Below are 22,865 nucleotides of genomic sequence, written 5' to 3' on the forward strand. Positions count from 1 at the left end.
ATACTCTCAACAGCCATCATGCACGTCATAACATTTCAGTAACGCATTTATAATGCAACTCGGTGAAGATGATTGTTTTAGTAACATTGGCATAACTTAGTTTCTAATATGCTTGCATTTGCCTTAGAAGAGCTAAATATGAATAAGACCTCCGCAACATCTGAAAAACAAACGAGTTATTGTTTTATATCTGTCACATGGAGCATTAATCTATTAAAATAAACAGTTCCAATTGCAGAATTAGAACAATAAAATAGCGACTTAGAACACAATGAATAGCGTGTCTTGTTAAGATTTTTAGATAACTTTGTGTTCTGCTATAGGCTATTTCCCTTTACAGAGTTACATAGAAATGCCGTACATCTGTGTTTAATAAAGGTAAGCGTTCACTACATCGTATCGCACTCCTCATACGAATCGCACGCAATGGATATTTTAAGTGCAGTGCGTTCACTGTAACGGCTCCATCATATCACCTTCTCGGATTCCCCTATCAGCTGTTTGAAACATGACGTCGTACGATATTGACATTGCTGAAAACAGAGGACTTGAGGTTAGGTCTATTAATTATGACTGTTAGCGAATAAGAATTTTCAATTGCTTCATGCGTCCTAATTGAAGAGGAAGAAACGAAATAAATATTGGTTACATAATATATGTAAGAAATGACTTGATTACTGTAATGGAACGCCTCAAATTATATAATTCTTTGCAATTTTCTACAAGCGAAATAAGTTTTCCGTCTGCCATTTTGGCGCGACACTGAACATGGCACAACATAATAGTAACAGTTGACCAATTAAAATTGATTTATTAAAGAAGGCCATGATCGCACGCATCGGAAAAGTTGCTCATCCGAGAAACGTGGACGGATTTGTCGAGAGGCGATGCGTGCGAAACGACGTAGTGAACGCGGTTACATAGCAATTACAGCAAAGATTGTGTTTTTCCTATCCGTGCGATTCGTCCGATGAGTGTGATACGATGTAGTGAACGCTTACCTTAACAGGGAGATTAAGTTATGATGTCGAACATAGCCTTCAACTCTTTCACCGAAAATAAGAATGAAAGAAGGGAACGAACGAGGGAATGAAAGAATATTAAAAGAAATGAAGTGAGGAAGATAAAGAAAAAAATTAGGGTAGGAGGACGGGAAGGAAACAATGACGTAGTTAGGGAAGGAACAAGAAAAGAAAGAAGAGATAAAGACGGAGGAAACAAACTAGAAAAGAAAGAAAGCAATTAACGAGGAGTAACAGGAAGACAAAAACAAAGAAGGGAAAGTAGATGAAAGAAAGAAAGGGAACATAAATCAAAGAAAGAACGAAAAAATTGAAAAATAAGAAGAAAAAAAGAAGTACAACAAAGATGGAAGAAAGGGGGATGAAAATAAAAGGAGTGACGAAGAAATACGTAGAAGAAAATTGGAAAGGACGAAGAAAAAATCAAAGGGAAGCAAAGAGTTGGGATAGTAAGAGTAAACAACAAGAGGAATAAGGTAAGAAGGGTAGATAAGACGAAGGAAAATAAACGAGAGAAGAAAATAAAAAAGGGAAAGCAAGCAAGAAATAATAACGAAAGAAAGACAGCTGACATCAGCATTAGGAAGTACTCACCGATGCAAACAGAGGTAAGGAGAGCGTTCCGAATCTGCCTGCAGTGATCCTTACTGGTTTCTGTGCTCGCATGATGATCATCCTGGTGCATTGCTTGAACCGCTCGGACTGGGTGTACCACTCGCTCTCATACACCGCGTTGTATACTGCTTCACTCTGCGACAAACAATTACTATCTGGTTGACTTGTCATTTACATATCGACGAAGGCCTTCCTGGAAATGAAATAAATTTAGTCTCTGAGTTGATGACATCTCTGAGGTGGATTGTGTTATCCCGAAGATAGGCCAATAGGCAGGGGCGATTTCTCCGGGCATGCTATATTTTCGTAGAATGTGTATTTTGTCAAAATGGCGTTACGTACATTAAAATTGATTTTGATTTTTGGAATACTGTATAGGCGTATTAGCCTACCATCCGCAGGTTGCACATCGCAAGTATCGCAATGCTTGCTCGCTTCTCAGAGCTACAGGAAAGACGTAGAAATAGCGAGAATATGATGCGCGCGCAAGTGCCTTCCTCCTTGGTCCGTCCTAGGCGCAAATGTTTCTGTTCTGTGTTGTTTCAAGCTCTGGTCCGAGAGCTACACCAACGACTATTTAACGTTACACAGAACAGTATTGACAGCGGAAATGTGCTGTGATTTGCGAGTGGAATGTAATTGTATGAGCGGAATGTATATGTTAGCTGCTGCATGTATTATTAATTCTTAAACATTAATTTGAAATATTGCAATGAGTTCGGAATTGTGTGTTATTGAAACCTTTTTATTAAATCCATTTTCCATACTATTCAAGAGAAGACAGACATAGAGAATATGTGCGCTCGTTCAGAGCAGCTCAATACAACAATATGCATTGGTTGGCAGGGTCGAAATAAACTAAATAAACTGTTTTGTTGGCCATGTTTGTTATATTATACCGAACTTCTATATCTGATAAGCGAATATGATCCATGACTCATAACGATTTCATAATTATAAAATAAATTATTTATGTGGGTCTGATTATTTTTATATTATGAATTATTATATCCTCCCATCTTCTCCTATGAATAAAAGAGCAAGCCTGACTTTCGTGACTAGCATTCGCCCCTGCGGCAATAGGCCTCAGTGATGATTAGCAGAATTTAATTTTGATGTGCACGAGAAATTGTAGATTAACTTTGGACAGAGTAATTGATCATGTGTTTAATCTACGACACGAGTCTTTCAACTTCGCTTCCCTTTTGAGGGGAGCCATGATGAAGGAATTTTTTGTTCTTGATATGTAACCTCTTGACTACCGAAGCTGACCTTTTACTAAACATTTACATTATATATATTATTTTTCAGATCTCACATCGGCATTGTACCCTTGTGATGTGGAACATGTTAAATTAATGTTATACAGAAATATATAATACATAGCAAGCAGATTAATTTAAAATACAAGTATAAACAATTCATCCGTTGAGTAGAAGGTATGAATATGCAGACAATTTGTTAATTCTGTTCTCAAACTTCCCTCTTGTCCCTTGAAGGCTTTAGTATAGTTAGGGAATGCATTGAAGACTCTAATAAATGAATAGTGAACTCTTTTATAACAACTGAGACTAACACACAGTAGACGAAGATCTGTGTTAAAATTATGAATGTTTGATTACTAATAAAATATCTTGGTCAGAGAAAGAATGTATTCATAAGATAATGTCACTGTTTGTAAATTCGGGAAATTCTTTACACATGGTGTCCTTTCATGCACACCTGTCATTATTCTTATAGATTTCTTTTGTAAAACAAAACTATGTTTCGCTTCAGATGAGTTGCCCCTGAAAATTAATAAATATTTGATTATATAATGAAGGTGTGCAAAGTATACCATTTTAGACGTGTTCACATCGCCAATAGAAGATAACAATCTTATGAAACTCTGGCTTTCACGTATGGCTCCCTGTGAAGCAGACTTCAATAATTTCAAGGGAAAAATTGTTGCAGGGCCGGGTACCGATCCCGGTACCTCTAGCTTAACGCACCAGCACTGTATCAACTGAGCTACCCAGAACGGTGTCGGGTGTAGTTCGTGGGTAGCTCAGTTGGTAGAGCGCTGGTGCGTTAAGCCAGAGGTTCCGGGATCGATACCCGGCCGCGGAACAATTTTTCCCTTGAAATTATTCGATAAAAATCTTAATGCATAAGAGATAGAGATACACCGAAGTAATAGATTCTATGTGTGTTTTCAAGTTCGATTATCCAATTCTAAAACAAAAAATGTTGTGCTTAAAGACTCTTTGAGATCAGTTACATTTAATCTAATATTGTAGGAAAACTGAGCACTGTTATGCGTACTAAATATAATTACTCTGCTTTTATCAACATTAATTGCTAATTTATTTGCTCCAGACCTTCTAAACCACTAATTCATTAGATTTAACATTGTATTAGAAGTTTTTATGAAGTGATCGTGTTGTTTACTTTAGATAATCACTATGGTTCGGATAAAGTAGCTATATCAGGATAGGCATCCAGCCAGTTCACTGATGTTTCAGCTTTGGGGGAGGAAAGCTCTCTTCCCAGCATGTAGAGTTTTAGCTAGTGGAAGGGGGTAGTGTTTACTGAAGCAAGTCAAAGCTCTATCCTATAGCTATACAGCCTATCCTGATACAGCTACTTTAACCAAACCTTAATAATCACACTTGAAGGGTACACGGGAATAACGATCAAGGTCCATTTTAGAAAGTTTCGAGAAAAACGAATTTTAAAGTTTAAGCACTTAATACTTTGTTATGTGTGTATTTAATAGATATTGCGGTAGTGGAATGTCAAGAACGATGATTTCTTATTACTAGCTAGACCACATGATAGTACTTCCTTTCCACTATAAGATAGCATTATTAACTCAATTTCGATTTTTGATGGACCTTGATCGTTTTTCCCGTGTACCCTTCATTTGTATTATATATCAATAAGATTACCTTGGATGAATTATAAATTGTTGAGACTAATTATTGATAAACTACAGGAAACAATAATGCGCCCTCTCCTCTCCTCTCCTCTCCTCTCCTCTCCTCTCCTCTCCTCTCCTCTCCTCTCCTCTCCTCTCCTCTCCTCTCCTCTCCTCTCCTCTCCTCTCCTCTCCTCTCCTCTCCTCTCCTCTCCTCTCCTCTCCTCTCCTCTCCTCTCCTCTCCTTTGATTTACTCACCTTTGCTTCACCTTGCTTTTGTCTCTGCCTGTCTTCTGTCCACACCTTCATTTCTCTCCTCTAGCTCCTTTAGGGTATGAAAGGGGAGATAACTATGAAATTAAAGTGATTGTGATTCAATAGGCCTATTCTGTTACCTGCGTCATAATGTTTGTTCCGAAAATCGAGAACAGGGCTGCTTGGCATAGAACGCATGCCAAAAACAGCAGCATCTTCATGAAGGTGATGTCGATCGGTGTCTGTAAGATAACAGATAGGCCCTAATAATTAATATATAATGACCTGCAATAAGTGATAGTGACACATATGGCTTCATTGTGAAAATACTTCAAGATTACTTCGGGTGTGCCAGATATAATTATTTTACTTTGAAAATCGAAATGCTGGTTATAGAGATTTAATATGGGAAATCAATTTTTCTCAAATACTCTCTCTCCTGTATGTTCCACAGGACAATTTTTGTAAGGAAAAATGTCAAGAGAATAAAAATACATCGAAATGCATTAACAACTGTTATATTTTCTTAACAAGTTCAGATAAATTAATTAAATAAAATTCTAAAATGTAACTTCATTTGTTTTAACATTTTACATTTGTTTACATTTCTTTTCAGTATCACATTTACTATCTGTTTATATTCCAGGTATGAGAACCAACGACTGATGAAATAAGCAAGTAAGCTTATAAACTAAGCTGAAAGCACATAGAATTGAACTTCAAAACAAAAGATGAATCCATGCACACTGAAAAATAAATTAAAAGGGCTTCTGATCTAATCTGTTGAAGTTCATCATCAGGACTCAGATTTTGACATTTCATTTTTTTATGACCCCTGTGATAGCATAAACTCTGTTCATTGTGGCATTATCTGTAACATTATGCATGAAAAGAGGTAACAGATGAAACATTTACCGTTCAACAACATATCAGGTGGGAAAATATGTTGTGCTACAATAATAAAATAAAATTTGTAAGTTATTACTTGCATAATATGATCTACTAGTACAGATTCAGAATGTAAATCATTAGCATTGTAATGCATAAATAGATAGGCTATTTCGTTCAAATTACTGGGGAATTCATTTTATTAAATTTTAAGTCAGGGGTTATAGTGTCGTTCTCTAGGTCTATTAAAATATTAGTTTATCAAAATCTGGACTCTGTTGATGGTAGAGTTTGTTATAAAGTAAAAAAATATACAAACATACAGTATATAAAAGCGAACTTCTCATTGCAATTCATTACCACCAGAGCTTGATATCCGAGAAAACAGAGCCAGAGCGATGCTGTGGCGAACTTGACGAAGAAAGTTGTACTCCACAGTAAGTCAGTTCTCTTACAAAACCTGCGAAGATTAAGAATGACATATACTGTATAACTGTATTACCGCATTACTAATTCTGGAACATCAATATTTTTGATCACGAATGATAAAACGAATGCCGTGTCTATAGGTCTTCAATTCAGGCGGCCCAGGTTCGATTCCCGGCTAGGCCGTGATGGAATTTATGGTGGAGAAAGGAGACGTTACAGAGAATTTTTCTCGGAATACTTCCGTATTGTCTTTACCATTCAACTAACATGCTCCATCTTTCTCTCATTTTATTTATCATCTGTAATAGTTTAAAAAAAGCTGATGTGAAGTCTTGAGGGTAGTACGGGTTTCCGATACTGATACAGGAAGGGTTTGGGGCTACCGGATACGTCCGAGAATGGGACCTGGCTCTGGCTGGGCTGAGGAAGGATGGCTCGCCCGTCAGCGTCGGACTCAGGAATACTATTCAGACCATCTGTCGGACTTCGACAATCATCGCATTGAAGCCAATGCAAGCCTAAGTACAAGTCCGCATTTCACGAGAAGATCCGAGCAAGGAATGAGAGTTTTTCTCCCACTCTAATAACCTATCCCCGACACATAACCAGCCAGCCATTGACTGAGTCTTGTTTGTGCCAGTCGGCCAATGACACCACTCCCATCCACCTGCTTCTTCAAGAACGCCGAGTTACTGGCTTACTCTCTACTCTTACCCCACAAGAACCATACTCCCGTCCACACCTGTGGAGTAACGGTCAGCGAGTCTGGCTGCGAAAACAGGTGGCCCGGGTTTTTTCCGTAGTTTTCCCTCAACCCAATACGAGCAAATGCTGGATAACTTTCGGTGCTGGACCCCGGACTCATTTCACCGGCATTATCACCTTCATTTCATTCAGACGCTAAATAACCTAGATGTTGATACAGCGTCGTAAAATAACCCAATAAAATAAAAAAAAAAACATACTCCCCTCGCAGGGACCCTCTCGTGGAATTTGGACAGTACAAACTCATGTACTAGTAGTACACATGATCCTTCGCATGAGTCTGTACAACGATTCGTGCTATAACTATGCGCACCTTAAAGCTTTGTATAATAATAATAATAATAATAATAATAATAATAATAATAATAATAATAATAATAATAATAATTACAATTAAATCCAATTTCATATCAAAACTGTAACGAATAATCCAAATAATAAATTTAAATGTAAGGTATAAAAAGCACAGTGAAACAAAAGGTCGCATAACTACTCGTAAGCATATTTAAAAAAAATGCAATTTCATATGAAAATTACAATAAATAACCCTAATAATAAAATATAAATTTGAGGTATAAACACCAGCGAAACAAATGAATGAACACAGTGAAAAAAGAACATTAACGGTTCAGAGCTCAGTTCGCCGGCATTGGTGTACAACTTGGTGTAAACGGGAAGTATTAGAGAGAAGAATAAGAACTTACTAACCGAGAAGACTTTCAATGGGTTTAACATTCAACTGGACACTCTTCCACCAAATCGCTTGGCGCTTCTTGTAACAAACAGGAGGAGTTTAATAAAAATTGAAACCGTATAAAATTACCGTGGCGCGTGAACTACGACCTGATGATTCTGCTAAAGATTTTACAAGTAATTTCTAAATACTGTGCATGATATAGATGTAGACTCCTATCATTTCTCAAGTCGAACTACAGCGAGTGATGCTTAATTCCATCAGCAATGGCTCAAAATGTCTGGAACAAGAGAGTCGACACTTTCAGCTTCTATGTGCATGTTGGGGTTAGGATGTATCTTCAAGTGTCTAAGTTTACATTTAATAACTTTTTACGGAATCGGTTGCTGTTGTGTTGCATTAACGAGCATGGAACTCCTTCGTTTCCAGCATGTAGTGGCGTGGCGGTCGACTGCCAACAGGATCATTATAGAATTCTAGTTGTATTATCAGTTATATACTTTAAGAAATACAGGGTTAGTTAAAAGTCCCGCACCACCTAAATAACTTTTGAAGCATGTGGTTCTGTCACATGAAACTTGGTATGTGGGGATAACCATATACTAAGAACGCAATAATGGTATTACCGAGTTTTTTCTACTTCCGGTTTAACCGGAAGTAACTCCAACTCTCTTATTTTAAATGGAAGACCCAATATATATTTTTATTTTTGAATAGTGCTCATTAAGAGCTTTTCAAAAAGTACTCACACTCGATACTTCTGTGCAAATTCAGTGTTGCTAAGTCAAGAAAACAGAAAAGTGTATCGAATATTAAAATAATAAAATACTCCTTCCTTAACAAAAACAAAAGAAAGCTAGCTCACCTTCTAAATTATGTATTCAAATTGGTAACCCTCAGCTGCTTTACAATGTGTCACTCGATCATAGAAACCATTTAAGGAATGATTTAACCAGGCTTTAGGAATATCTTGCACCACTTCCATTTTTATTTAGCAACACTGAATTTGTACAGAAGTATAAAGTGTGGGTACTTTTTGGAAAGCTCTTAATGAGCTTTATTCAAAAATAAAAAATATATATTCGGTGTTCCATTTAAAATAAGAGAGTTGGAGTTACTTCCGGTTAAACCGGAAGTATAAAAACTCGGTAATACCATTACTGAGTTCTTAGCATATGGTTATCCTCACATACCAAGTTTCATATCACTGAACCGTATGCTTCAAAAGTTATTTAGGTATTGCATTTATTATTTTAATATTCGATACACTTTTCTGTTTTCTTGACTTAGCAACACTGAATTTGTACAGAAGTATCAAGTGTGGGTAATTTTTGAAAAACCCTTAATGAGCTTTATTCAAAAATAAAAAAAATATATATTGCGCGTTCCATTTAAAATAAGAGAGTTGGAGTTACTTCCAGTTAAACCGGAAGTAGAAAAAACTCGGTAATACCATTACTGAGTTCTTAGTATATGGTTATCCCCACATACCAAGTTTCATGTCACTGAACCACATGCTTCAGAAGTTATTTAGGTGGTGCGGGACTTTTAACTAACCCTGTATGTGGGGTGTGATGTAACTGAACATATAAGCTTTTTTTCACAATCATATCTAATGTCACACTTACTCGATGAGATTTTGGTGATGTTGGATACATTCAGTGAGGTAGTATTCAGCCTCTCTTTGAAACAGATGCGGACCTGGAGAGAGATTCTTCAGTTGTCTGTAGTTGTCACAAATGTCGGAACTGAAGTAGTCAAATCCATCCCAGCTTGTTTCGTCTTCTTTAATTTGACTCAGTTTAATTTTGTTTGGCATCAGATTTCCGTGACCTAATACGATAATAATAATTATAACAGCAACGATGTAATAGTAATAATGCTTACTTACAAATGGCTTTTAAAGAACCCGGAGGTTGATTGCCGCCCTTACATAAGCCCGCCATTGGTCCCTATCCTGAGTAAGATCAATCCAGTTTCTACCATCATATCCCACCTCCCTCAAATCCATTTTTATATTATCATAATAATAATGATCACTTTAAAACAATTCCTATATGAGCTATAAGAGAATAAGCTATTAAAACCTTCAAATCAGTTCGGTGTATACAAATTAATCTTAGAATAACACTACCAACTAATCTAATAGAAATCAAAACATAATTAAACACAGAAAAGGAAATATATTAGAATCACAAAAATACGCAACAATCCATATCCACCAACCTTCAATGACACACCAGGCCACGATTATTGAAGCGGAAACCGGCGTTTGAGTAATTTTATTTTAAACGAACTAGACATAATCACTGAAGACAGAAAGGAAAAGAAACGTATATAAGTAATTGTCAATATAGCTCTGTTTAAAAACAATTATAATTACGGAAAATATGAATGAATAATTAAATATGATGATATAAGTATAGAAGTCCAAATAATTTCGAACCTGTGAACGTTTATCAACAGCAATCTATGCTCTCAGTGTTACATACCAAGGATTCCAAAAAAGTATGGCCTCTTGGATTATGATATAAGATGTACGGTATGTGCAGAGACCCGAAGTATAGCATAATATACCTGAATTTGTGAAGTGTAAATTTCAGAATTTTTTCTGCATTTTTCCTCATTTCAGTGAATTTTTTTTTAAGTGCAGAAATTATATTGAACTTTAAAAATAAAACAACAAATATCTCAGGACTCAGAAGGATAGGTAAAATTTATTTTCATGAACTACGCCCTGTCAACTGCAAAATTATGACTTACGACGTTACAGGGCTAACGAGACCACTCCGACATTGCAGTCCAAGTAATATTGTACATCGCTATGCAGTGAGTTGCGTGGAAATTGTGCACACCTGATGAACGAGTTTCGCCATGTACTGCATCACGTGTTCCTTTCATGTAGTATTATAGTACCACACTCAAGTGACAGGCTTCCGTCCCTGAGATCTTTGAGCCGCCTAGAACCGCCACTACTGCCATTTGCACATATTCGAACATAACAATTGTGTGGTGTGGAATACAAGTCGATATGATTCTGGACCATAATTTTTATGGAAATTTGGGCCAGTACACACTTGAATAGCACTGTAACGATTTCCTATATGATTTACCACTGAATTAACGGACGAAAATATGGCTGCAGCTAGATGGGGACCCAGCTCATTACGCTATGACAGTTCGAGAGAAATTAAATAAAGTATTCGGTGTGCACTGAACGAGGTGGACTGTAATAGTGGCCTCCACGCTCACCAGACCTCATACCTCTAGATTTTGTCTATAGGGATATGTGAAACGAGATCTTTTCATACGGAGCTTGCATCTATAGATGAATAGAGTAAAGGATCACCCGTGTTATCTGACACATTCCACAAGCAATAATTTTAAAATTGACAGAAGAATGTCAGAATAGAGTGAGATGCTGTCTTCATGTAGGCCTAAATGGAACATAGTTTGAATATTTGTGATAGTACATTTTACAGTTGCACTGAGAACAGTAATCTTTGCATGAAAAAATAAATGTGTTTCCCGTAGTGTTGTGCTGTACGATGTTTCATGATCGACTGTGATTTCTAAGAGGTTTGTTCCAAAGGAAATAACTTGTTATGCCTACATTTGTAATTTAAAAATGATGCTGTTTTCCCCATTTGGCAAGCAACCTCTGATGTCATGCGGTGTGTTTATACATTACCTGTTTTATTATGAAGGTAAGAGCTCTTACCATCCCGTACTATGTCAGTCTTATGTTCCAGTGTTAAAATATCGACGTCTTCTTCGTTACCAATTGAATTCTTCTTTCGAACTCTGTAAATCACGTTCTCTTCAAAATTCTTGAGAGCGTAGCAAAGTAACTCAAACTGACCGGAGGCATAGATTAATAAATTCAGTATAAGTATATCGGCACTCAGAATACAGAAACCTACAATGTGGTATTTAATCGTAAGAAAGAAGTATGTTAGCTGAAATGCTGGCGATGGAAAATAATCGTAAGGAAGCCAGATGTTGAACTGAAGAACTCTCAAAGCTTCAGACGTAGTGTTTGAAGACTCCCTGATAGCTTTGTAATTTAGTACAAACGGAACTATATCAATATTGAATATAAAACAAGTTGTGAGAAGGCTTGTGTAAAATAAAGTGAGACATTTTGCATATTTCAGTGTTGACATAATAATGGATTTATTTTCTGTTGTTAAGTGATCTGTGTGTATGAAGAAGTTCTCTGGAACTAAAGACACGAGATTTCGGATCTCTCTCGATTTCATTAAAATGGTACAATACTTGGGAATGAAAACTATGTACGCAATTAGAAGTATGATGCATTCTATTATCTCATCGAAATGATTCCGATCAACAATAACCTTCATTAAGACAGTAAATGAGGAGAAAAATAAACAGTAGTGAACAAATATTTTATACAATTTGTATGCATTAGTTTTTATAGCGGATGAACTGTTAATGTCCCAGAAACCTCCTAGTTTGAGCAGTGTTACCACTAGATTCATACAATCTCTAGGATTTACGTGTATATCTTCAGTCATTTTTAGACTGTTATCACTTGGTTGCCTAGTAATATAAGGAATTTATTGATGAAATATATCCTGCCTGATGAATTGATTGACTTCATGACACTGTGAACGCTGAGATGTCATACTTAAAATAACCCTTGACGTGACTGTAGATTTACTGTAGAAGGTTGTCACTAAAGAGCGCTACATTATTCAGAGGAAATTTTATTATTTCACAAAAAGTGTGACGCACTCCTATGTAAAGAAAGACACGAAAAATATTAATTTAGTTTCGTGCCAGTTTATAAAAGAATGTTACATATTAAATGTTAAATGCAGCTTTTAGCTTATAGCTAGCTATATTATTTCAAGTTCAGTGGAAAAAGTGAACTGTCACTTATATTATGTCATGCTAGTGATAAATATTATATTTCCTCTTACGGATTTCCAAATAATATCGCACGATTTTTCTTGGCAAAGGAGAAATTCTAATAAGAGCAAAATACATAAGAAAGAAATAATTGAAGAAGGACAAAAAGAAAGAGTAAATTATTAAATTTACTTTGTGCGAGATCGTGCGTATTTGCTTGCTTTCCGCACAAAACCAATACACGGTAAATGTGAAATACCACATTCAGTATTCCCAACGTAACACACATAACAATTTCCCTCTTCTTACCGCTTAAGCGCCATATTCATTTTACTGCTTTAGGCTTTTAACATATTATTTTTAGAGACGTTTTAACATAGTAATAATTATAAATTGGAAACTTACCACTGCAATTTCACCTAAATTGCACTGTTAATTATTGTTTTTAAATATTTGCAAAAATTAAGTAAACTCTACAACACCACAAAAGTTACTGCATTTGTAATGCAAGTAACATTAAGGAAGCCGTGAAAAAATCAACAAGATTCCAGATGCCGATGTTATTACTGCAATATATTATATAAATAATATTGTTAAAATATTAAAATGAAAAATAAATCATTACACAACCTTACCGTTTGTTTTAAGTTCGCATTTATAGATTGGGAAAAAAAAGACAGACGTGTATCACGGCCTGCTGGAATATAGTAAACACAGAAAACATTTTATAGCAACAATGTTGAAGATACATATATTTGTTTTCCAAAGTTGCCGTCATTAAACAGAAACCAAGATGGAGATTTCATTGCAACTAATTAGAAATTCCTCTTTCAGGTATGTAATAAACGATCTTCGCACAAAATAATGTACGATACACGAGCGGTATGTTTGTTTTCATGTTCTCGGAAATTAAAAAAGCTCAACTACGTTTCGCTTTTTCAATCTTTTCCTCGAACATGAAAACGTCAACATACCGCTCTTGTAACGCATATTACTATTGTGTGCAGTTTATGTTATGAGTTATTTGTAACGGACGTCGGGGCCGAATTTATACTCGGTACTTAAAAGATGTAAGCCTATTTGAAGTTCAGGTTGTGTCTCAATAATAGGCCTAATGAGTTTGAAAATGTGTCAACACTAATTTAATAAGTGAGTTTGGAAGTCCATTTGAATGCCACTTATTTCCTTTGATATTTAACCAGAATAACTTTTGTTTGCTTATAATAATCAGAAAGTAGTAGTATTTTTATGCAAAAAAAAATGATTTTCAAAATTATTTTGAATTTTGTGTTTTGCATAATTTATGTCCATCATTACAATAGAATAGTGCGAATCTCATTGTTTATGGAAATAATTGCTGATCAGAGATGCTGTACAATTTCATAATTAGGTGAGTTTTTACAGAAAATATTATAACTAACCTTAAGGGTACACTATACTGGAATTACTAACTTCCATGTTTTAAAGCTAAATTCATAAAATATTTGTCACTGGTATATGTTTGTTTGTTTGGTCAACTGTACAAAGACAGGTCTGAAACTCACAAGTGATACCAACAAGGCACCACCAATGAGAAAACTAGGCCTGGAGATAAAGTGGTAGGGTGGCTAGTTTATTTCCCCCTCATTTGAATACATCGCTATTAGTTACATATTCCACTAATCAGATTTCAGGTGTATATAAACAATTGTTCTTCCTCTGACACATATCGAGTAAGATATACTACCTGATAATAGATATAGGTACATATCAGCCAGAACCTCTATCAGAGGTAGAACACTGGTGTATCTGGTTAATAATAACATATGTATAAAATATCATCCTTCTATGATAAGTGATTTGCATTTTATTAATATCTTAATAAAATAATGTATGGCTTTATACTGTATAAGAAGTCTCTTGCGCCACAATTTACATTATTTTTAACTGATATTCACTTACATGATTCTTTATTTTATATACATTGGGACAAACATTACTATTGGATTTTTCTGTACAGTGAATCGGTAAATTGTTAGCAATTTTTTGTGATCATTAATATTTTTATTTTTTATTCTTTTATAATAAAAAAATTCTAGCGAATATATTGAATAAACAGTCGGGGACAGCCGATGAGGAGTGATACTCCAGCTTAGGGGTTGGGCGGAGGCTAATATCCCATCACCGTATAAAACAGCTTGTTACAAAACCTCGGAATTGGACTGATTCTCTGGCACGACTATAGATAAAATTTATAAAACAGTTATATTACCGGTTGTTCTGTATGGTTGTGAAACTTGGACTCTCACTTTGAGAGAAAAACAGAGGATAAGTATGTTTGAGAATAAGGTGCTTTGAAAATATTTGGGGCTAAGAGGGATGAAGTTACAGGAGAATGGATAAAATTACACAACGCAGAACTGCACGCATCATATTCTTCATCTGACATAATAAGGAACTTTAAATCCAGACGTTTGAGATTGGCAGAGCATATAGCACGTATGGACGAATCCAGAAATGCATGTAGAGCACAGATGGGCATCGTGCCTCACTTGAGAATTTGTGCCTCACTGACCTTCACAGAGCTTATTGCTCTGAGTGACATCATCTTCATAGTCCCCGTTCCTCCCTCACGTAGCTCCTAGGCGTGGGCAGGTTCTATATCACTTTCATAAGCAATATCAGTGGTGGCATAATGGCATTATCAAAGCAGTGTGTACGTGTTAGAAAACGATTATTTCATGAGAAATGGGAGGAAGAGTTTTTTTTGCTGTTTAGAAGGGGAGAACATACGATGTCTGTTATGCTCGAAAATCCTATTAGGCATTAATACATTTAATATGCAACGACATTACTCCTTATGTCATTAAGAACATGCTGAATTAGAAGGTAAGACAAATTAAATGTTATTTTTCGTACTATTCCGAAGAAAATTTATGGTCTTAACATTTGCATAGTATACTAAATACGACGTTATACCTTAAACACGCTGCATTAAAAGGTACAAGGAATTAAATGTTGTTTGTACGTATTATTTCCAAAAGAAATTTATAAAAAAAAATATCAAATGTGGGTAGAAAACGAAATATGATTTTCTGAAATTATTTTAGGTCGAGAACGTGCAAATCTATTAAGTAATCTTGAGAAACGCCAGAATATTCAAGAAAATAAACGTAGACAACGTGATGGAATATTATTGGCTAGTTACGCAATTTCTCGCCTGTGATTTAAATCAATTCAGTGATGGAGAAATAGTAAAGAGGTTTATGATTAAAGCTGCCGAATTAATTTGCCAAATTGAATAAAAGTTTTCGAGTCTCTCACGTTAACCAAGCGCTTTCCTAATAATTCGCCACTGACTGCCTTAGCGATTACGATAAGGTGACGCAGGTCACAGCAGTTTATATTTCTCATCCTACTCTGCAATCTCCTCTCCTAATAAACAAACTAATTCAAATCGAGTGCCTCACGTAACCGAAAATTGTGGCCATGTATGATATAGAGTGTTAGTTAGAGGGAAGAGGACCTTTGGGGAGGCCGAGACTTAGATGGGAGGATAATATTAAAATGGATTTGAGGGAGGTGGGATATGATGGTAGAGACTGGATTAATCTTACTCAGGATAGGGACCGATGGCGGGCTTATGTGAGGGTGGCAATGAATCTCCGGCTTCGTTAAAAGCCGTAAGTAAGTAGGCCTAAGTAAGTAATTTACTGATTAATTTTACAGCAAAAACCCTATAGTAAGTTTTGATGCCATGTATATTAGGATCCATATCAGTGAATATCAGTTAAGAATAATGTAAATTGTGGCGCGAGGAACTTTTTATATAAAGTGATTCAACATTTTAATAAAATATTATTAAATGCAAACCACTTATCATAGTAGGATGAAATTTTATACAGTTGTCATTATTATCCAGATGTATCAGTGATAAAAATTTGGCGAATCTAGCTTCATAAGTAGGGTAAACATTGGTAATTTCGTGATAATTTCATGAAAATTAATTTCAAATGCAAAAGAGTAAATATTTCCTTATTTCGATTTTTCCACCTAAGAGACGATAATTTGCTGTACAAATCTGGAGACATGAAAGATTTGATATACGTTCTTGAACAAGTGCCAAAAAGCACTTTTACAACTTAAACTAATAAGTTGGTTGTTTCGTGATAACCTTGGTAATTTCGTGTTATTACATAATAATTTCGTGAGCGGTAGAAGAATTGTGGAAAAATTTATTAAAGTCAAATGAAATTCTCATTTATTGTTACAAGACTTCAAACATAGTAATTCTGCGGCTAATATTCATGGCAAGAAAACATAGAAATATATATATCAATACATAATAATGAAATCGAAGTAAAAATTGAAATTGAAAGGGATCTTCTTTCCCCTTGAAGGGTGAACATTTTTATTACGGACTTTACTATAGCCTTTATTACGAGGGTAACTCCAAAAGTAATGCATAACATTTGTTTAAAAATTATATTTTTATCCTACAGCTTTGCTATTTTCACAGAATGTAGATACATCCTTCAGGAACAAAATGTCACTTTTCCACATAATCCCCGTCCCTTCCAACTGCCTTACGTAATCTAGGAACGAGGGCCTGTAGACCAGCACGGTAAAAGTCTGGACCAATACGTCTGAGCCACTCTTTTGCAGGTGCAGAAGGGAGTCATCTTCTAACCTCGTTATGCGAAAGGATCCTTCATTTTACCAAAAATATGGTAATCGCATGGATCCAGTTCAGGACTGTAAGGCGGAAGTTTCAGTGTTGTCTATCCGAATTTTCTGAAGTGGTCTGTGGTCTTGTGACTGACATAGTTTCATATTTATTATTTTCGAATATTAATTATTTATCTAGTAGCTAGATACTTTCTTTACTACACGAAATATTTATTTCACATTAATGTTGTCTGAAACATAAACATTCTAAAGAAATGCCAAATGACTTACTTAGTTAATACTCTTATAGACTGATAGATTTTACGTTCAGATATGCCCATGAATATGAGTATTATAGAAGCAGAGATGCTGTGTGGTACACCTACATTATCTTAAACCTGTCACATTACGTCACATGTTCCGAGTCTGCTGATGTTACCTTATAAGGTCAGTGAGTCATCCGAATTGGCCGTCTCTGCGACTGGAAAGTGCCAATTTTATTTTGTTCGTTCTATTCTCAAGTCAGTAGAGCACGTGTTCATTTTTGTTGCGTTTTCTACATAGAGTGTAAATAAAGAAACGGCGAACTTGCTGAAAATATTATAATATGTTCTGCAGTAATTTCTTCATTGAGTTTATTTTATACGATAGATAAAATTCGAAGTGCCCTCGACTGACGTGAAACATTATATAAGGAATAGATACAAAATTGTATCTACGAACTGCAGGGCACGGTATTACTCTGTTATCCTGGAAGGGGATGACGAATCTTAGCTCCATGTTTGTCTCAGTGAACTTTTCACTCAGCTCCAACTAGGCGCGTTCTTACCTGCAACAGTTGACCGTGCTACGGTTCACTGTGTATCTAGGTTTTATACAGACAATCCGATATGTCTCTAGTCTAGCCTCCTCCTTTACTACCCACTTCGCCAATTGATGACTGGAGAAATGCTATGAAAATTATAATGGAATCCAGAACGGCCGGAACACTATGGATGCTTATCATAGGCAAACGGTAGAATCCCGAGGTAAACTCCAAATGCGACCCTCCGTCGCAAGTGTTAAAAAAAATAAAAATAAAATATCAGTTTCTGGCAGCTGCTTGCAGGGCGTTATTGTCAGAGAATCTAACACCACGTAGAAGTTTCTTCATTTCACAGCGTGGAGTGAAGTGTGGAGTTTCAACCTATCAGAATTCTTGAGTGCACACTCCAGGAGTGAACATGGCAGAAAATCGGCAAATATCACATATTTAACTACTCAGATACAGGCGGCCTTCCGAAGCTGCTGACTCTGTTTACCGGCCTCCGTGGAATGTAGTTAAGCTACGTTGGATGGCTTCTACAATGGCACACGAGGCGGACCTATTCGGGGAAGGAGTTTCGCCTCGGACCGACGGGGGGGGGGCCTTGGGGGAATTTGCCGAAGCAGGAATGGTATAGGGATTCCGTCGTCTGTAGGGACCTGTCGTTAAGGGAGTCATGTGGCTAGGGCGGTGCGCGTAGGGGATCTGTGGCACTCAACTCATTCCATATCGAGGGTTAGCGCAATAGATCTCAACAGGTCGCAGTGCTGGGCCATCCGTGCTCCCCTCAGCTAAATTCCATTCCATTCCGTAACTATTCAGATATTGAATAAATATTTATTGCCCTTGTTAATCTACTACCGCAAGATACAATCTAAGTATATACGCATATACATATTTTATTCATATTTCTACATATAGTGATACTTTTTTCTTACCATAGAACAGCACCTCTATTGATAAAATATTGCTAGCTATTTCTACTTTGTTTTGCTTCCTCATTGTTGCTTGTAATGTAGCGATTTCTTTGATGTCAGCTAGAGGTGGAGCAGTTTGCCTCCATTCTCACGGAACTACTCCAAATTCATTCACATCTTCACAATGTATCATGGCAAATGCATGAATGTACGTTTAGAATGGCGTCTAAGAAAGTTATGTGGTGCATATGTTTGCTAGAAAAATATAATCGAAGTTTTTATAGTGAAATTACTATTGGAGTGTGGTAGATCCTAAATGTAGATGCTGAGATACCAAAGGCATTTTCAGACACTTTTCTTGCTGCAGAGTTTTAGACATTCTATAATAAATCGCGTTGAGGATATGGTTTAATGAAATTCTTATTCAAGGGAAATGTCCAGTCACCAATAAATACAAAATTCAAGTTATCAAAAGTGTCTTTGTTTTCTGGTAAATTTAATTTAGGCCAATTTCTAGTTAAACTGTTATAAAAATTTGTTTTCATTATCATCCCGTGCTGTAGCGTCGTGGTCTAGGCATCATGCCTATGACTGATGAGGAAGGAATTTTGACATGAAATTTCGGCCAGTTATGGGATCGGTGCCCACCCAGCACCGTGATGAATTTGAGGAGCTACGCTAGGTAGCGAAATCCGGTTTCGAAAACAGCTATAAAGACTAGGGTTCGTGGTACTGAAAGAACGATACCACCGTTCTGCTTGGATGATCGTTCACTTCTGCTGATGCGTGTGGACGTTAGACCAACAGCCGACTTGTCTTGGTCATTCATAGGTTGTTCGCGCCACGGACTATATTGTTTCTCAATCGTTCCACTATCAGAAATTCGTCAATTTCTCCCAACATTAGCGTAAATAAACTCGTAGTTTTCATTAAATTTTGCCAGGAGGGCATTGCTGTGAAATGTGGTCAAGTGTAATTCTTTGCAGAAGCCAGTTCCAGTTCTTAGCCCAGTATCGTATCTGTTTTTTCTTTTCACCTTTAGATTCCACGCTCTCTATAACTATTATAGCCTCCCCTAATTGTCTAACAAAAAAAAAAAAAGATTTCGCTCACTTGGGAGTTTATTCACAATTGAATGTCTCTTATCAAATCGGGGAGTGAGTGAAGTGCACACTCCTAACACTCAAGAATGTACACTCCAGGAATGTATTCTAAAGTGTACGTATGTGGGGCTCTCAAGTTTGAACCAATAAAGACGAACTTGTGTAGTCCACCTGGAGAGTTCACAGCTACGTCGATAGAATTTGTTGTAGATAAGATAGACGTTGACGACAGTTTTTCTCGGGGTATTCCGTACCAGCTCGCTTTGCCAACATAGTTATTAACAAACAAACTTGATTTTCAAAATTTTTTTTTGCACACTGGACACTGCAGTGCATGGTTATTTTGCACATTCACATCTGGCACGATACATAATTAGATTCATACAAACATAGACTTCAAAACTGGTACTAAAATTACTTTCAAAATCATAAACATACGTAATTTTTCATATGTAATAAAATTTCTGTTGATAAACTGTCCATAGCAACCATAATATTCGTTGACACAATAGTAATGAAGTTTTAAAATACACACAAAAAGTAATATAATGCTTCAATGCTTACTAAAAACACTGCAGAGGTTCCAGGTACAATATAGTCAAAATCAGAGATATAAATTTTGAAACCACTATTCAGGAAACTATAAAATACATGAAAATTAACTCACTATGAATATCAAACGATACTTCTTTCCATTGCCTACTAGTTTTTATCTCGATATATATTTCATTATTTGCTATCAATAACTTTGTAGTTTTATACCAATAGAATTTGTATTCACATTCTTCAATAGACATTTTGGACTAAACAACATATTTTAGTAATATATTCTGTGCGATGATTGTTAAGCAAATGTTAACTTAAATTCTAATCTTCTTGCATTTGTCTTAGAAGAGCCAAATATGAATAAGAAGTTCGTAGCATCTGAAAAAAAAAAAGGAAAATTTTCCAGTTATTTTTATTTTCCTTCAAGTATTAATTACCTGACAAAATGTGTAGGCGTACAGTAAGTTTATAGAGCCTGCAACTCTTTAATTTCAAAACTAACTAGTTCCAACAACTATTTAAAGTAAATATGATTAAAAAAATAAAACAAGCCTCTACAATTAAAGAGTATTTTATTTAATGTTGTACAGCATCGCCGACTATGCTCGCTACTAGTGACAAGACAGAAACCCTTTAGAGTGATGTCGGGTTAACGTTGTGGCCTCAAAATGGGTCCGTTGTGTCCGATCTATCGGCCTGGAAATGTGTTATTGAGAAACATTAGAATATTTGGACTCCAATATGACGTAGCTCTATGCTATAGATAAAACGATGGACCGCAGCAGCACTAAAAGGAAGGAAGAAAGAAATAAAGAAAAAAGGAAAAACAAGCAAAACAATAAAGACAAAAAGAAGGTAGAAACAAGGAAAGAAAGAAGGAAGAGAAAATGAACGAGAAAAGGAAGGGAATAGCGCGGCTCTCTAACTACGAAATGATGCTGACGTCAACGCTATGACATGTGGTTCAAACGTGATGACATCTAACACAAGGCACGGCAACTCGATAACGAGTCAAATGTGGGACTTTTTGCGACGTTGTCAGCTCGCTCAGATTCAACCGACAGCGGTTGTTCCTATCTCGTTTGGTACTGTGTTCCTAACGGTGCATGCAATATATCTCTGTGTCTTTTTACTTGAGAATAGTAACAAAGAGCAAGTTGTATTTTTGTGTGACAGTCAATTCTCGAGTTACGTAACTAGTGAGATGAAAGACGTAGTTCTACGTGAAAAGAAGGTAGAGAAAGGAAGAAATTAAAGAGAAAATTAAGGTGGAATTAAGGATAGAAGGAAACAAGAATAGCAAAATTAAAGAAAGCTATAAAGTAATAATAAATAAAAAGGAGGAAAACATCAGCAGAAGGACGAGAGGAAAGAAAATAAAGTCAGAGAAAAAATGTACGCTATAAAATAATATGGAAATTAAGAATGAAAGAATGAAAAATGTTGGCATTGCATTAGGAAGCACTCACCGAAGCAAACAGAGGTAAGGAGAGCGTTCCGAATCTGCCTGCAGTGATCCTTACTGGTTTCTGTGCTCGCATGATGATCATCCTGGTGCATTGCTTGAACCGCTCGGACTTGGTGTACCATTCGCTCTCATACACCGCGTTGTATACTGCTTCACTCTGCAGGCAAACAAAAATCTATTATACTTACTAATTTGTTGATTGATTACTAATACACCAAATATATTTCACGAAGTCATTTGTAAGCTCTTATTTTCATGATATGAGGTGCACACCCGTGAGATTAAATTCATTAACCCAGATGACAGGAAAGGATATAGTGGTAAAGGATGTTGGAGTTTGAGGTGAACAAAAAATGACGATTAATTTTACCATAAACCTTTCATTTTAAAGATATCTGTCTCAAACTGCCATAAATTTGCTACATGGATATCTCATTTCTACTTTTCCTTGAATGGAGGACATGATAAAGATTTCTATCGCTCATAGCATCTAAAATCTATGAACCACGGCCGAGTCTTAATGTCGCGAATTTCGGATTTAATAGTAAGTATTCGAATATCTAAACCGAACTAACACTAAACGCTTACATATTATGCGTTTATGAACACTTTAAATGTGTTCTACTCTATGAAATTGCAATAAAGCGTAGGGGTAAAGTAAAAAATTTGGGAATTTAAATTACACGGAATGCAAGGTCAACTCAAAAAATTGAATCTCTCAACAACCTTGTAAATAATATATTAACATTTGAAGAGTCCACTGCAAGAATGATGGATGTCACTTTCTTGTCGAAAATAAACCAAGACTGTCAATGCATAGCTTAAGACATATAGAATGTACATAGAGAGTTATTATGGCATTAACACTGATAGTCATTGTCCAGTAATGATCGGAAAATCACAGTTAAGCTTTGAGCGCTAAGCATTTCAAACTTT

This window comes from Periplaneta americana, chromosome 4 (genome assembly GCF_040183065.1).
Source record: "Periplaneta americana isolate PAMFEO1 chromosome 4, P.americana_PAMFEO1_priV1, whole genome shotgun sequence".
NCBI lineage: Eukaryota > Metazoa > Arthropoda > Insecta > Blattodea > Blattidae > Periplaneta > Periplaneta americana.